This window comes from Ambystoma mexicanum, chromosome 13 (genome assembly GCF_040938575.1).
Source record: "Ambystoma mexicanum isolate Mex_15411 chromosome 13, UKY_AmexF1_1, whole genome shotgun sequence".
Taxonomy (NCBI): Eukaryota; Metazoa; Chordata; class Amphibia; order Caudata; family Ambystomatidae; genus Ambystoma; species Ambystoma mexicanum.
Window position 1 is genome coordinate 432,944,723 of NC_090938.1, and position 16,744 is coordinate 432,961,466.

Sequence of the window (16,744 nt, forward strand, 5' to 3'; positions counted from 1 at the left end):
CATTTCAATTCTTTATGAATGACATACTCCGTGAGTTGTTGGATATTTGCGCACTTGTCTACATAGATGGCATTCTCATCTACTCCAATTCCAAGGAAGAACATGTCGGTCATGTCCGAGCAGTTTTGGAATAACTTCGACAAAACCAATTATATATCAAGCTGGAAAAAAATGTCTTCCATGTGACTGAAGTCGAATTTCTCGGTTTCATGCTCACACCGCAGGGAGTGCATATGGACACACAGAAAGTTGAAGCAATCCTCCAGTGGCCCTCACCAACCTCCACAAAAGGAGTACAAAGTGTGCTTGGCTTCGCTAATTTCTACCAGCGATTCATTACTGGGTTCTCGCAAATTGTTCACCCAATCACTTCTTTGGTGAGGATGAACAAAAAAATTCCACTGGTCCACAGAAGCTGAAGAAGGAAACTGAAACTAGCTTTTACCACACCACCAGTTCTTCAACATCCCTGCCCAGACCTACCATACATAGTGGAAACAGATGCTTCAAACATAGCAATGGGAGTGGTAATATCCCAAATAGACCCGGAAACTGGAAAGTGACACCCCGTCGCATTCTGGTCCCGCAAATTCTCTGCCCCCGAACTGAACTACGCAATCACGGATAAGGAACTACTGGCAATCAAGGCTGCATTTAAGGCATGGAGACATCCTCTTCTTGGGGCACGACACACGGTCACCGTCATCACAGTATTTAAAGACTGCCAAAGCGCAATCCTCACGCCAACTTCGTTGGGTGCTCTTTTTCGCAGAATAAGACTTCATTATTACCTATGGACCTGGAGTGCGGAATGGAAAAGCAGACGCATCATCACGCATGAGTGAGGAAAAAGAAGCCTTTACAGCATCCAATCCCGTGGCCATCATTCCTGAAGAACGAATTCAAACCACGATTGCTGCTACCACGTGTTTAGACAACTTAAAAACCAGTTTACAGTCCCAGATGAATCAGGTAAAAAAACAGGAATGGCTTTTAAAGGGAGACCGGTACACCATTGAAAACAACCTACCATACTTCCAAGGACCGTTATAGATCCAGGACCAGAAACTGCAAACTCAAATCATCACGAACTACCATGATTCATTAGGAGAAGGACATCCTGGAATAGCAAAGACACAGGCTAAGGTAAAACAAAACAATTGGTGGCCCACTTGGAGGAAAGACATTGCCCGATTTGTTACAACCTGTGGTGTCTGTGCACAGCACAAGTCTCAGAAGCAAAACCTGCTGGGTTACTGCGTCCTTTAATGGTTCCACCAGCACCATGGCATACACTATCGATGGACTTTATCACAGATCTTCCTCCCTGCAATGGTTACAACACCATCTTAGTCATTGTGGATTTATTCTCCGAAATGGCCCATTTCATCCCTCTGAAAGGACTTCCAACTGCATCGACTCTCGCCACTGTGTTCTTGGACAAATTTTCTGGTTACATGGATTTCCATCAATATTGATATTGGAACATGGAACTCAATTTGTTTCCGCCTTTTGGAGAAGGTGTTGTGCAATTGCCAAAATTGACCCCTGGTTGTCCACTAGACACCACCCTCAAACCGATGGACAAACCGAATGAACCAATCAGATGCTAGAACAGTATTTAAGATGTATGCTTCAACACTCAGAAGACTCCTGGAAAAACATACTTTGGGTAGCCGAGTATGCATATAACAATTCGGTTCACACAAGTACTGGACAAACTCCATTCTATACTCTACACAGAAGACACTAACGGACAACAGTGTTTGACCCACCCGATACTTTGGAAATGCCAGCAATAATAACCTTGTATAAATCCATCACTCAAGTTCTTAAGGAAGCAATAAAGCACTTGAACAAGGCCAAAGAAAATCAAAAGCCGTTTGCTGACCAGCACCAAAAAGAAGCTCCCGATTACCAGATTGGGGATAAGGTCTGGTTAGCGTCTAAACACATACCTTTGAAAGGACCACGGGCCTTCCGCCCCAGATATCTGGGCCCCTACACTATCAAGGCAATAATCAACCCTGCCGCCATGAAGTTGGAGTTACCATCGCGCATGAACATTCACCCGGTATTTAATGTCCCTTTCCTCAAGCCAATGAAACCAAATACAGGGATTGATTCTTCACCAGAGCCTGAATTACTAAATGGGGAACCCGAATATGAAGTTAAATCTATCTTGGATTCCAAGGTGGTTCAGTCCAAACTGTACTACCTAATAGACTGGAAGAGATGCGGACCTCAAGACCGAACCTGGGAACCCAGCGAATAGGTTCATGCCCCTCAATTAGTTAGACAATTCCATCGAAATAACCCCACGAAACCAGGGCCAGGAGGAGGATAACCCTTGAGAGGAGCCTTGAGGGGGGAGTGCTGGCATGGCCACTTGCCCAGGGTCACAGGAGTGGCACCATCAAGTGGAGGGAGCAGGGGGCATCATGGTTCACGTGCGTCCCACAGAAGTTAGTATTTTATTTTGCAAAACAGACCGTTTCCTTAGAGCGTTCTTTGAGGAGTGCTTTTACAGCGTAACACAGCATGGTGATCCAACAGGGTTTATGTATCCTGTCAGTTAGCACACTGTATTAAGCTGCACAAGTGGTAGGTCTAATCCAGACTTCCCGTTACGAGCCCCCACTTTGTAAGTGACTTCAATTCAGCAATCCAACTAAGTCAATGCCTAATCTGGGATGCCCAATGGAAGCCCTTATTTATATATTTTTATGTAAAGCTCTTAAATCTTGATGATGAACCCTCATATAACTCCCCTCTCTTTGAATCACCCTGACCTCACTGAGCCATATATATCACACTTTTATGAATAAATTAATACTTGATAGCACGCTTATGAATATGACAGTGATCAACAGTGGATAATATTACAGTAACACAATTCTTTAATTACTTAGGAGTTGGTATAGAAAGGTAAGGTAGCAGAGAATACTTGGTATGGTTTCAATGAAAAGCAATGATGGAAAGAATGCAGCACAGAAATAAACTGATATGGTTTCAACAATAGATAATATTATCACTTTTTCCCTTGTGACAATTCACCCCCCCTCTATGCAATATGAAGAGATGGAAATGAGGGCACACAGGTTTTCAGGAATACAATCAGAAGCAGTTCAGTTCCCGTTCCCCCCATCAAGCTTAGAGAAACAAGGATGATTTTAAAACACAGGCCAAATACTTTTAAATGTGATTGCAATGAAGTGAAGTGAAAAATATGCTAAAAATGATTTTAAATCCATATATGAGATTCAGGGTAGGTGATTGCTACTTTGAATTAGTTCAGATCAAAACTAGCAATGATTCATGAATGATTATCAGAGTGAAAACGAATTTCAGCAGTGGAAAGCAAGAAGCAGCTATTTTTACAAGTGGTGAAATTGAGCTAGTTTGCAATTCGCTGCACTTTTTCCGAGTGCGTGAACCACGATTACGGAATAACTATAAGGAGTTGGAATGTCTGTATTGGGTTTGTTGGAAGGCTTAGGTTCTTAGCTTTAAAATGACAGTTAAATCTTGCTTCTAGGACATACGGTTCAAAAGATACAGACGTTTTTGTGGAGGTAGATTTTCAGAAATGAAGTCAAGATTTCAGAATGTCAGACGACACTTTTGCAGCTTTAAAATCACAGAATGGACACACGATTTCTATGCAGTTCTGGACCGGTTGAATGGTTTGAATAAGATTACTTTAAACTAAGAGATGGGTTCTGGACAGTTCGAGATACTCACTCCTAGTTTTGGAAGGGAATGGACCTCGTCACAGATCTGGTCAGGTTTGGGCTGCGGTTCTCTCGCCACGGGACGGTCTCTGGCACTGGTTCTGCCCACAGCTGAGCCTCTGGTCTGCTATTGGCACGGCACTGCACAGCGGTCTGGTCTGGGTCTGGATACAGCTCTGCTTTCTGGGTCTGGATACAGCTCTGCTTTCTGGGATCTGGATATGGTTCTAGCCAGAATCAAACAGCTCGCCCGGCTGTTGAATAGTTTGGTTAGGTTGCTGGATTCTGAGGCCTGCTGAGAAGAGTTCAGCTTTTGGGTTAGGCCCCTGCTTAAGGTTCTAGAGCTGGGTTCTAGAGTCTGTTCTCTGGATCTATCTAGGTTTGAAGTCGTCCGGCAAAGTGCTGCGCAGGAATCGATGAGTAGTGGAAAAAATGAGTGTCTACCTGGGTCTCAGCAGTCTCTTTTTATGTGTTTTGAAAGTGGGTGGGAAGGCTGACTTTCTATGCCCAACCCTCTGAGGATGCTGATAGGTTAGAGGGTTTTCTGTCCTCTGACTGCAGAACGGAGTTGTGAGTCAGAATGAGTCATCAGGTATCATCTTTATGGCTCGAAGAAAGGACACTCCCCTTTGTGTCCGTACAGCATATCTTCTTTTTCATAAAACACATAATTACAATATACACCACTTGTTAATATTACCTAAATTGCATGACAGATTGCTTAAGGTACAGTTCGGTTCAAGTCACATGTTTCTACGAGCTTGGGTTCAGAAATGACAACATTTTGTGCTTTTGATGGGTTTCGCCATATTGGTTTTTCACGAAATCTTACACGGAGGTACACCCCCTCTCTGCGCATATTACTGGAAGTTCTTAGGTTTCTAGCATAAACACAGCAGTGACAATATTAATAATTATGGGGTTTGGCCTGAGAACACCCCACAACGTCCAGCTTAATCTCAAATTGTGGGTGCATTTTTCATATTAAGAATGCCCAAATTGTACATTTCTGTCAGCTTGATACAATATTTTATAAGCAATTTATTAAAACATACATTTGCTCTCAATTCAGTACACCCATTGGTTTGTCCCTGCCCCTAGAAACTTGGCTTGACTCAGAGGTCAAATGTTTTGCCTTCCCCCAGAGCAGTGTTGACAGTTCACACCCAAAATCAGCATACCCTATTCAGCTGAAGGAATCCTTTGTCCTATTTTTCCTGCTAGCAGGGCATCAGTCCAGGGTGCCACTCTCCATCTGATTAACAGAACCATGTGATTTCCTTCCTTCTTGCTGAGAAGACTAGGTGTGAAGACTTCCCGGGGACAGCCAGCCTTTGAAGTCTCAGCTAACTCCGGGTACAGTTTAGCTTCAGAAATACAGGTCTCCTGTCAGAATTTAGATCGCTAGCGCCGGTCAGTGTCGAGCATCGGAATTGCACCCATTTTTGACAACTGCCTTTCCAGTAAGCAATCCTCAAAACATACTTTGTTCAAATATAGATGCACTTCTGTGGACCTCAGATTCATGTAGATTCTTGCGGGAGAATGATGTTGACCCCCCAACAAGGAGGTGGGATCTTTTTAATTTTTTTGTGAGCCATGATTTTAGCAATTTTTGACCTCAAGAAAATGAATTCCCATTGGGTTGCTTTTGGCAATCATTATTGCTATTCCCAAATGATTTCAGGCTACTGTGTGTATAGCCCAATGGTGGTTTTAGGCAGTGACCTCCTGTATTAACACTGACAGAAGGAAAAGTGGATGGTGGCCTGTCAGTCAGGTTTTTACTGCGCACCTTCTGGTGATTTCTGGCCAGCAGCATGCTTTCGGGCGGCCATTATGATGTTTCTGCTGCCAGTAATGCACAATGATGTTGCAGGGCTTGGATGCGTGGGTTCAAACATCCCACAAGCCCCCCTCTTGTGATGGCCATTCTGAACTTTCATCGATGGAACTCGCAAGACTGGGATGTTCGCCTCATCATCTTCTGATTCCGCAGATGGCAAAGTTCAGCATCTTTTCCTCCATCAGGGTGGATCAATCGGTTCTCCTCGCCGGTCCTGAAGGGAGTATTGGGCGGTACTCCGGGCCTTGGTCGTCCTCCTTGGGTAGTCTCCATGGTTTCATCTCTCCTAGGAAGACAAAGCAAAAAGCGGCAGAAACATATTTGTAGACATTTCCCCACCACTATTAATGTAGTGGGGTGAACATATACATTTTTTTATCAGGATTATCAGGAGACATTTGCATTCTTATTATGGTATTTCATATTTTAATCAGGAGACATTTGCATTCTTATTATGGTATTTCATACACTATATGTGGAATATTTTAGGGTTGGAAATGTATTATTCTGGAGCGGCCCCCTCTGGGATTGCAGAGGACTCCTCCAGTTGCTGCAGAGTGTGTCTGGGATGGCAACACTTTAGCTCATTAATATGGACCCACTTGTCTTCCCCTTCAGCCAAACTACCCTTGGGGATGCGGATCTTGTAGGCGACTGGTGAGATCTTGTCTACAATTTCAAAAGGTCCCTTTCAGGTAGGCAGAAATTTCCGCTGTTTGGCCTGGTTCCTTTGGAAATTGTACAGATAAACCCAGAGACCGCTCCTACATTGTATTCTTTCCTAGTAGTCTTCAAGTCATAGTGGGTCTTCATGCTATCGGCTGATCTCTCTAGATTTCGCTGAGCGTAGGCAAAAGTATGTTGAAGGTGTTTCCTTAAGTTTTCAACATACTCATGAGTCGTGGAGGCATTGATCAGTGTCTGCTCTTGGGTCCTGTAAAGCAAATGCTGGGGAAGCACCATCCTGCGTCCAGTCATCAACTCAAACAGTGACATTTTAGTTGCATATGAAGGGGTAGATCTGATGGACAAGAGGTAAGCGAATATCCCAACTTGGCCCAGAATCTGCCACAAACTTTTTCAAGATGCTCACAATGGTTTTGTTGTAACGTTCTACTGCACCAGAAGAAGCTGGCCGGTAAGCAATGTGTAGCTTCCTTTTAACTCCCAGTATCTCCCACATCTTAGTCATTACTTCGCTGGTGAAATGGCTACCTCTGTCTGACTCAATCCTTTGGGGTAGTCCAAAACGCAAAAAGATGTGGTTGATCATCAAGGCAGCTGCTGTTTCTGCCTTGCAGTTTGGGGCCGGGAGACATTCCACCCATCTAGTAAACAAGCATGTCACTGTCAACATGTACTTATTTCCCCTCGAGGAGCGAATCACAGGCCCTATGTAGTCGACTTGCAAATCTGACCATGGCAGTGTCATCCCCCTCTTTTGAAGAGGCGCACGGTGTGTGAGGGATGTTGGCTGAAATTGTGCACACACAAAACACCCTTTCAAGTATTGGTCGAGGTCCTGCCCCTTGTGTGGCCATTATGCAACCTCTCTTAAGATCTCAAGTGTTGTATGAAACCCCCTATGACCGGCTGTGGCCGCATCATGGGCGTGACTTAACATCAGGCTTTGGAATGAGGTACGAACCACCCACTGATCATGACCAGCTTGGGATTTCCTTACCAACAAACCGTCTTGGATTCGGAACATTTTTGGGCATTTCATCAACACCCTAAAGTCCTCTTTCCCAATGTAATCGGTATCCGTCAGGGGAAAGTTCTCAGGGTCCTCAATGTGTTGGTAAAACTTACCAATTATTGGATCCCCCTTCTGAGCCTTAATCAAATCAGCATCTGGGGTCTCCTTACTCCATTGTGCAGTTGAAAGATCATTGTGAGCATTTGTCTGGGACCTAGTGATAACAGTGACCTGGATTTCCTCCAACAGGGACTCAATTTCTATTAGATCCCCTTGGATGGCCTCAGTTTTGGCCAGCCGATCAGCTAAGTCATTTCCAGTTTTGTCTGGTCCCTCTACTTTGGAATGACCCTTGATCTTTTTCCAGTAGATGGTCATCCCATTCGAGGTGACCAGATCATCAATATTTTGGATTAACTTTCCATGTTTCAAGGGTTTGTTATTAGCACATAACATGCCTCTGGTTTTCCAATTAACCAGGTGCTCCATGAACCCGGTCCGTACATAATCCGAATCTGTGATTATGACCAGTTCATGGAGTTGATGTTGGACAGCAGTGAGGATGGCGTGATGAACAGCCATCAACTCTGCCACCTGACTACTTCGGGGACCAATCTTGTACCCATCAGAGGATTCTGGGGACTCATTCACCCATGCATTCCATACGCCGGCCACAAGTTCTTTCTCCCCGTTGTTGTGAACATGGTAAGAGCATCCATCCACATAGACAGTGGAAATTCCCTCACACTTGTCTTCTTCAAAGACTTTGTGTGGGGAATTAAGGTATGCCTCCATGTTGTCCTTGATTTTTAGACTTTCGTCCTCGAGACAGTTTTCTCTGGCACAATCATGCAAGTCAGCCAGACCTTGCACGAGGGGATTCTTCTTGTTTTGGCCATATCTGACCTCCACAGGAAAGCCTTGCATTGACAGAATCCAGGAAGTAATCCGGGAATTACTCACATTTCCGGCCCAGGTTCTGTCACTTTGGAGATATTGCAGAGGCTGGTGTGGAGTCTCCACTATGATGTGTTCCCCCTGGATAAACAGGCGGTAATTCTTCAATGCCCACACCGTTCCCAGGAGTGCCTTCTCACAATCGTTGAATTTTTCCTCCACAGAGGATAAGTTTTACTCGCATAGGAGATTACTTTATTAACCTTGTCATGCTTTTGATATAATACTGCAGTCAAGCATGTATTAGAGAACCCTGTCTCCAAGACAAACTCCTTGTTTCTGACAGGGTAAGCTAGGCACGGCGCTTGTGAGAGGCTTCTTTTGAGCTGTCTTACTGCCTCGGATTGTTCTGGACCCCATTCCCACTTGACCCCCCCCTTCAAGAGATGAATCAGGGGTCTGGTGATCTCTGCGTAGCCCTCAATGAACTTTCTGCTGTAATTAGTCAGTCCAAGGAGGCTCCTTAGTTCCCGCAGAGTTGCAGGGTCCTTCAGTTTCTGAAATGCTTCCACTTTCTTTTCCTGGGGACAGAGACCCTGAGGAGTAATCTCATGCCCCAAGAAATTAACACGGGTTCTACACCACCGCTTTCTGAAAGGAAAGTTTTGCTCCGGCGACCCTCAACTGTGTCAGAACATAACGGATCTCCGCTATGTGTTCCTCCACAGATGAACTTTTGATGACGACATCATCTACATAAGCCAGGTTACCCCTCGCACCCAGGTCGGGCATGGCCTTGTGTAGGAAAATGTTGAATTCATTGCCAGAGTTGAGGTATCCGAAGGGAGTCCGGGTCCATGTGTACTGCTGCCCTCCAAAGGTAAAAGCCAGTTTGTATTGGTCCTCCCTACTGACAGGCACAGTCCAGTATCCATAAGTCAGGTCGTTGAGCTCCCTAAAGTTGGCGCAGAGTCTCCACTGGCCGTTTGGCTTAAATATTCCCAGCACCGGATTATTGAAGGTGCTGTGTACTGGACGAATTATCCCCCGGGACTCAAGGTTCTTAATTATTTCAGTAAGGGACTCCATGGATGCGAGAGGCAAGCGATATTGCTTCACAAACACTGGAGTCATGGCAGGGTCCTTTGGAATTGTTGTGTGGATGTCTGTGCGACCACAGTCATTTGAGTCTACCGCAAAGAGATCTTGGAAATCCAAGCCAAGTCACACAGGCATCAGCTAGGTTGACTCTCTCTTCAACCATCTGCCTGAAGCCTGGAAAGACTTCTGGTTTTGCTATCTCAGCGGCCTCCTCCAGCTGGGTGGAGAAGTCCCTGGTCAGAGTGCTGATTTGGACTGGAGGCTTCAGGTAGGAAAGGCAGCCCTCATGGACCTGGAAAATCACCTCATCCCTCCTGAAGTCACAAGTCACATCTTCCTTACCATAAGGGCAGGAAGTGTACACCAGGAAGTTCCCCCCATGCCGGTGTTGGTCTGGTGTTGTATTGTCATCACTGTCACTGTCAAAACAGTCCTTGGGGATTGGTCCTAACAGTTCATTTCCTAAATCAATGGAAAAATGTCGGTCATCAACCGCCATTCCAATAATGGTGCCTGCGGCTAGAGTAATACTCTTTAAGTCACTGTTATCCACCTCTATTGGAATGGTGTCATGTTCTACATTGACTAACGGTGTTGGGTTTACCCCCAACCCTTGCTGTTGGAGAGAAGCATTTAGATGAATATAAGCATCAGGGTTTTTCAATTTTTGTCCTCTTTTAACTTTCACTTCCATGGAGAATTGTCGGGTCCTTTCTGGGATGGTGACTTCCTCTCTAATCTGAATTTCAACTGCATAAGGGCAGCAATTGAGCTGACCTAAATGCTTTTTCTGGATCATCAAAGCCCATGGGATTATCCGCTAATCGGGACCAAGCTTTGAAGTTTATTAGGTCCAAACTAATGGCAAAGCGATTGAGAATGTCACTGCCTAAGTAAAAGGCGGCAGTGATGTCTCGCACGACCCAACAATTATGGACTATGCTCTTGTTGCCAATGGAGATTTTGAGCATACACCTGCTTGGCAGGAGATGTTTGGAATTGTGTCAGATCCATTTCCCATTTGTCTATCAGTTTGAATGTGGGAATGGCAGGATCTTTTGGGAGTTGGCGGAACATGGCTTCGCTGATGAAGCTCTTACCGTTGTTCACACACACTTGGGTGAGAACAGAGTCCTTCCCATCATTTAACTGAACAAGGATGAACTATTGCTCTCCAATTTGTTGGATATCAGCCAGGCTCTGAGCTGATTTCACCGCTTCATTGACTATTGGAGTGGGAATGTCTGATTGTGGATTGGTAAAGAATTTCAGAGTGTTTCCTTACAGTGTGGAATACCACCTTAAACTGGAAGGAAGGTTGATTTTCAGAAATAGAGAGGAACCCCCATCACCAGTCTGTTGTCCTACTGCTACTACTGTCACGTCTGGAATTTTGTTGTTCTGGAAGTGAAATTCTACTTGGTCAGATGTTTGTTCAACCATGTGGCATGTGCTGTTTAAACTAACATGGTTGACACTCTGTTTTAATTGTATTGGTCGGCAAGTCTGGGTCCAGAGGACCTTGTTTACGCAATCTATTAGGGGTGACAACCTTCTCAGGAGGTCATTCCCTATTAAACAAGGGGTGGCCTCTGGAGTCACTACTATGACCGGGTGTTTCACCTTGTGTCGCCCAATTTTAATGTCCAGATCCGCAGTCCCCTCAATGGGAATTTCCTTCCCGTCAAAGTTCTGAAGTTGTCCAGGAAGGCAGGTGAGAGGAATTTAGTAATTCTCCCCCCCCCTCCCTGAATTCAGTTCTTCAAAGGCCTTTCTGGACATAAGGGTAGCTTGGGATCCAGTGTCCACCAGTGCCAAAATTGTACCCTGCCCCTGTACTTGTACCGGGGCATAGTATCTTCCCTCCTTCTCAAGGGGGCACAGATAATGCACATTTTTAGACAACTGGTGGGCCAATTTTCTTGTTTTGGACATGCAAAGAGAAGAGATTTGGGCAGAATTCTGTGGAGAGTCTTGGGAATCTGAAAGAAAAAGTTGGCAACTGCCAATGGGAGAAATGTTGGGTTCCCCTGGTTCCGGTTCCGGGCCGCCCCCCCCCCCCCCTTTTTGGAGGCAGCCACCACGATGGGTCTGAACCAGGGGATTTTGATGTTGTTGGTTCTGGGATGAGATGTCGGGCGGCACTAGCTCAGTCCCCACATCTACCCAGTATGGAGGTGAATCCTTTGGGACCCATTTTTCTTTGGGAGGAGTTCCCCCATCTCTGAAGGAGAAGATCCTTTTCCCAGGTTCCTCTGAGGATCCCTCTCCCTCCAAATGGAAGATCTGTACCTCCTCCACAAAATGGGTCTGTTTGGGTCCTTTGTTTCTCCTACCTCCTCTCTGCTCCTTGGGTGGCAGACTTTCAGGGGTAGGAGATTTTGTTTCCGGTTCCTGGGTTTCCAGGGGCTGTTTACAAGTGGGGAGGGAAGCTTCCTCCAAGGCTTTTCACCCCCCTTCCCCTTGTGCCTCCTCCCTGGAAACCGGTGGGTTATCGGGGTGCTGCTCCCGTCATTGTTCCGGAGCACCAGGCCCAGAGTTTGGTGCATTCTGCGCTGGCATGCCCATCTGAGGGTTCTGCTGAGCCCTTAGCACGTGACCCAGCTCCTGTGCCATATTTTGGACCTGGTGCTCTAACTGTGAAACGCGCTCAGGCTGATACGGGGTTCTGTTTTCTCCCCTGGGCTGATCCCGGGAAGGGTAGCTATCCCTTCTCTGGTAGTACCCTGGGTTGGGAAGATTTGGGTACCCCTCCACCCTTGGCCTCCCCTCTCCCGGATTAGGTGGTCTGGTCTCAGGGAAGTGGGGAAAGAAGGATGGATGATTTTGGGGTTGGAAATGGGGTGGATACCTGGGAAAAAGTTCTGGCCAGGATTTGGTGAATTTCTGCCCTCCTGGGGGAAGTTAGGAGGGAAGTTCCCTGGGTTAGGTGCTTTGCCGGATCACCACCTTGGGCTGGAGGAGTCCACACATACCCCAGGATGGGTCGGTTTTCCTTGTAGCGGGGACTTACATAGTCAGGGGAGTGAGGGACCCCATTTGTGGGACTACCTCCTTGGCTCCCTGTCTGTGACTGGCCCAAGGGCCTTCTGGGATTGGAATTATTCTGTTCAGGCAAGTTTTTAGCCCCCCCCCCATCTCCAAATCCAAAATGGGGGCAACCTTTACCTCTGCCACCTTAGCAGCAGCAGGGGTGTTGGTTGGTTTGGGGCTCTTTTGAGCATTATTTTTATTTTCTATGGGGTTCTGCACCTCATAGATTTGGGTGGCCTGCTCAATGACCCAGTCTAGTGACCTTTTCTCATGAAAATCTCTCACTAGCTGGGTCATGATGTATTTGGGCAAGGCATGAAAAAACGTATTTACAAATTCTTTGCTATCCGTGCGCACCCTTTTGGTAGTCTGCGCAAAGGCACGCTTCAACTCCTGCACAAATTCTTGTGCGGCCTGATCCTCCCCACATTGCAAATTGTAGGCTGCCTTGCGAGCCTCTTGGGGATTTCTGTGAACAGAAAAGTGCTTTAAGATGGCCGCACTGTAGGTGGACCAACTTGCATGATTTTGGTCTTCCAGCCCCGCAAAGAAACTGGAGTATTCTGGGGAGAATGCCCATTTGACGTACTGCATGCAGCTACTGCTGTCTTTCAAATGGAAAGTCTCCATCATTTGCTCAAAGAGCTCTAAGTGTTCCAACACAGAATATTTGGCGTTCTTGTGATAAGGCGTGATGACACTTCTGATTGCCTTGACCTGTTTTAAGGGGTCCTTAAGCAAGGCCCTTTTTGCCTTATTGGCCTTCTTGGTTCGGGTAACCCTGGTCCATTCATCCTCTGACTCAGAAGCACTGCTCCCAGAGGTGACCGTCTGATCTTCCAGGTTTTCCCAGATTCTGCGAGCCTGGGAATGGCTGGCAGAATGTGGGGACCTGGTCTCCTGTGTCCTGTGACATTCAGAGACGTCATCTGATTCCTCCTTGCTGCCAGGACTTGATGAGTACCCCCCCCACTGACCTAACTGGGCAGAGGTTTTTAGGATGCCCTTAGTGGGCCTACTCTCCTGGGGTTCCCCACTAAATTGCACTGTATTTGGGTGCCCATACCCAGATGCCCGCCCATCCATTCCTGGGAGGTACTGGCCTATGAGCCCCATACTTTTGGCTGGATAGTAATCTGCCATCCCCGTGGCCCTGGGTTCAGGTGCGCCATGGGACATGGGGGTGGCAGAGTCCAAGGACTGGGAGAGATGAAGGCCTCTGGTACTAGGGCTCCTGAGGTTATGCTCAGGTGTTTCCCTTTCCCAGCGAACCTCATCTCTATTAGCCCCTGCTCCTTGTTGCCATGCCAGAGCCTGTGCTTTCAGTTCCTCAATCAAGGCCTTACTAGACTCTATCAGTCTCTCCTGCATGGCTACCTGTTGCTGGAGCCATTGTGCTGACAGAGAGCTTCATTCTCTCTCTGTGCTTCCTGGTTAGTCTTGGAGTACTGGGCCAGTCTTTGCTGCAGGAGGGTTACCCCCTGAGTACCGATCCTACTGGCCTGCTCCTTTCTTGCCAGAGAATCTTCCACCCTCCTGCTGTGCTCTAACAAGTTCTGATGCTCTTTTTGGAGGTCACCCAGTCCCTGGAGGGCCAGGTGATTTTCTTCCATTTTCTTTTTTAAGTGGCAGACTTCCTGGCCTACGGTATCCCTTTCCTGAGTAAGAGCATACATCTGTGCCGCCAGGTCGTCCCTCTGCCTTTGAAGGGCACCAGCTTTCTGGCGCTCTTCATCAAACTCTGCCTGGGTATCCAGGTCTTTCAAAATCAATGTATTGCTCTCCTCTTTTTCTCTATCCAATTGGCTTTGTGGGGTGGCTACCTGCTTTGTGCATGCCCTGTTGAAATCTATCTGTTGCCCCAGCTTTTTCTGGCTCTGCAGTAGGGAGTCCAAACCTTCTGGATGCTCCTTCTGCAAGGCCAGAATTCTGGTATCCTGGTCTGCCTTTTCCTGTTGCAGGATATCCATATCCTCTTTTATTTTAATGATATACTGTCTACTATCATTTTCTGACTCCTGGCTCCTGTGCAGCATCTGCTCAGAAGAGTCCAGGTCAGATTGGGCCTTCTCTAATGCCATCAGTTGCCTACTTGCCAGATCTTGGCCTTCAGCACATTTGTCCTGTATGGCTCCCATATATAAATATAAATATGCCGCTATCCTGGCAATCTTGTCGTGCTCATCTTTGGCTTTAGGGGCCATATATAGTTCACTCAGGGCCCACATGTAAGGGACCCTGATTCTTCCATATATCTGACCATGTTGCTGTGATCTGGGGTGTGATTGCCTGCAACCACCCCGTCTAGTCCAGCTGAGTCCACTCACCTCTCACAAATAGCTTATGTAAGAGGTGTTCTCTCGCTATTTTGATTTCCTTACTGACTTACAGAAGTTAGTATTTTATTTTGCAAAAAAGACCGTTTCCTTAGAGCGTTCTTTGAGGAGTGCTTTTACAGCGTAACACAGCATGGTGATCCAACAGGGTTTATGTATCCTGTCAGTTAGCACACTGTATTAAGCTGCACAAGTGGTAGGTCTAATCCAGACTTCCCGTTACGAGCCCCCACTTTGTAAGTGACTTCAATTCAGCAATCCAACTAAGTCAATGCCTAATCTGGGATGCCCAATGGAAGCCCTTATTTATATATTTTTATGTCAAGTTCTTAAATATGGATGATGAGCCCTCATATAACGCCCCTCTCTTTGAATCCCCGTGACCTCACTGAGCAATATATATCACACTTTTATGAATAAATTAATACTTGATAGCACGCTTATGAATATGACAGTGATCAACAGTGGATAATATTACAGTAGTACAATTCTTTAATTACTTAGGAGTTGGTATAGAAAGAATAAGGTAGCAGAGAATACTTGGTATGGTTTCAATGAAAAGCATTGATGGAAAGAATGAAGCACAGAAATAAACTGATATGGTTTCAGCAATATGATCACTTTTTCCCTTGTGACAATTCACTTCCCCCCTATGCAATATGAAGAGATGGAAATGAGGGCACACAGGTTTTCAGGAATACAATCAGAAGCAGTTCAGTTCCCGTTCCCCCCCATCAAGCTTAGAGAAACAGGGATGATTTTAAAACACAGGCCAAATACTTTTAAATGTGATTGCAATGAAGTAAAAATATGCTAAAAATGATTTTAATTCCCTATAGGAGATTCAGGGTAGGTGATAGTTACTTTGAATTAGCTCAGGTCAACACTAGCAATGATTCATGAATGATTATCAGAGTGAAAACGAATTTCAGCAGTGGAAAGCAAGAAGCAGCTATTTTTACAAGTGGTGAAATTCAGCTAGTTTGCAATTCGCGGCACTTTTTCCGAGTGTGTGAACCACAATTACGGAAAAACTAGGACATACGGTTCAAAAGATACGGATGTTTTTGTGGAGGTAGGTGGAGGTAGATTTTCAGAAATGAAGTCAAGATTTCAGAATGACAGATGACACTTTTGCAGCTTTGAAATCACAGAATGGACACACGATTTCTATGCAGTTCTGGACAGGTTGAAATGGTTTGAATAAGATTACTTTAAACTAAGAGAAGGGTTCTGGACAGTTCTAGATACTCACTCCTAGTTTTGGAAGGGAATGGACCTCGTCACAGATCTGGTCAGGTTTGGGCTGCGGTTCTCTCTCCACGGGACGGTCCCTGGCACTGGTTCTGCCCACAGCGGGGCCTCTGGTCTGCTATCGGCACTGCACAGCGGTCTGGTCTGGGTCTGGATACAGCTCTGCTTTCTGGGTCTGGATATGGTTCTAGCCAGAATCAAACAGCTCGCCCGGCTGTTGAATAGTTTGGTTAGGTTGCTGGTTTCTGAGGCCTGCTGAGAAGAGTTCAGCTTTTGGGTTAAGCCCCTGCTTAAGGTTCTAGAGCTGGGTTCTAGAGTCTGGTCTCTGGATCTATCTGGGTTTGAAGTCGTCCAGCAAAGTGCTGTGCAGGAATCGATGAGTAGTGGAAAAAATGAGTGTCTACCTGGGTCTCAGCAGTCTCTTTTTATGTCATTTCAAAGTGGGTGGGAAGGCTGACTTTCTATGCCCAACCCTCTGAGGATACTGATAGGTTAGAGGATGTTCTGTCTTCTGACTGGAGAACGGAGTTGTGAGTCAGAATGAGTCATCAGGTATCATCTTTATGGCTCAAGGAAAGGACACTCCCCTTTGTGTCCGTAAAGCATATCTTCTTTTTCATAAAACACATAATTACAATATACACCACTTGTAAATATTACCTAAATTGCATGACAGATTGCTTAAGGTACAGTTTGGTGCAAGTCACATGTTTCTACGAACTTGGGTTCAGAAATGACAATATTTTGCGCTTTTGATGGGTTTTGCTATATTGGTTTTTCACGAAATCTTACACGGAGGTACACCCCCTCTCTGCGCATATTACTGGAAGTTCTTAGGTATCTA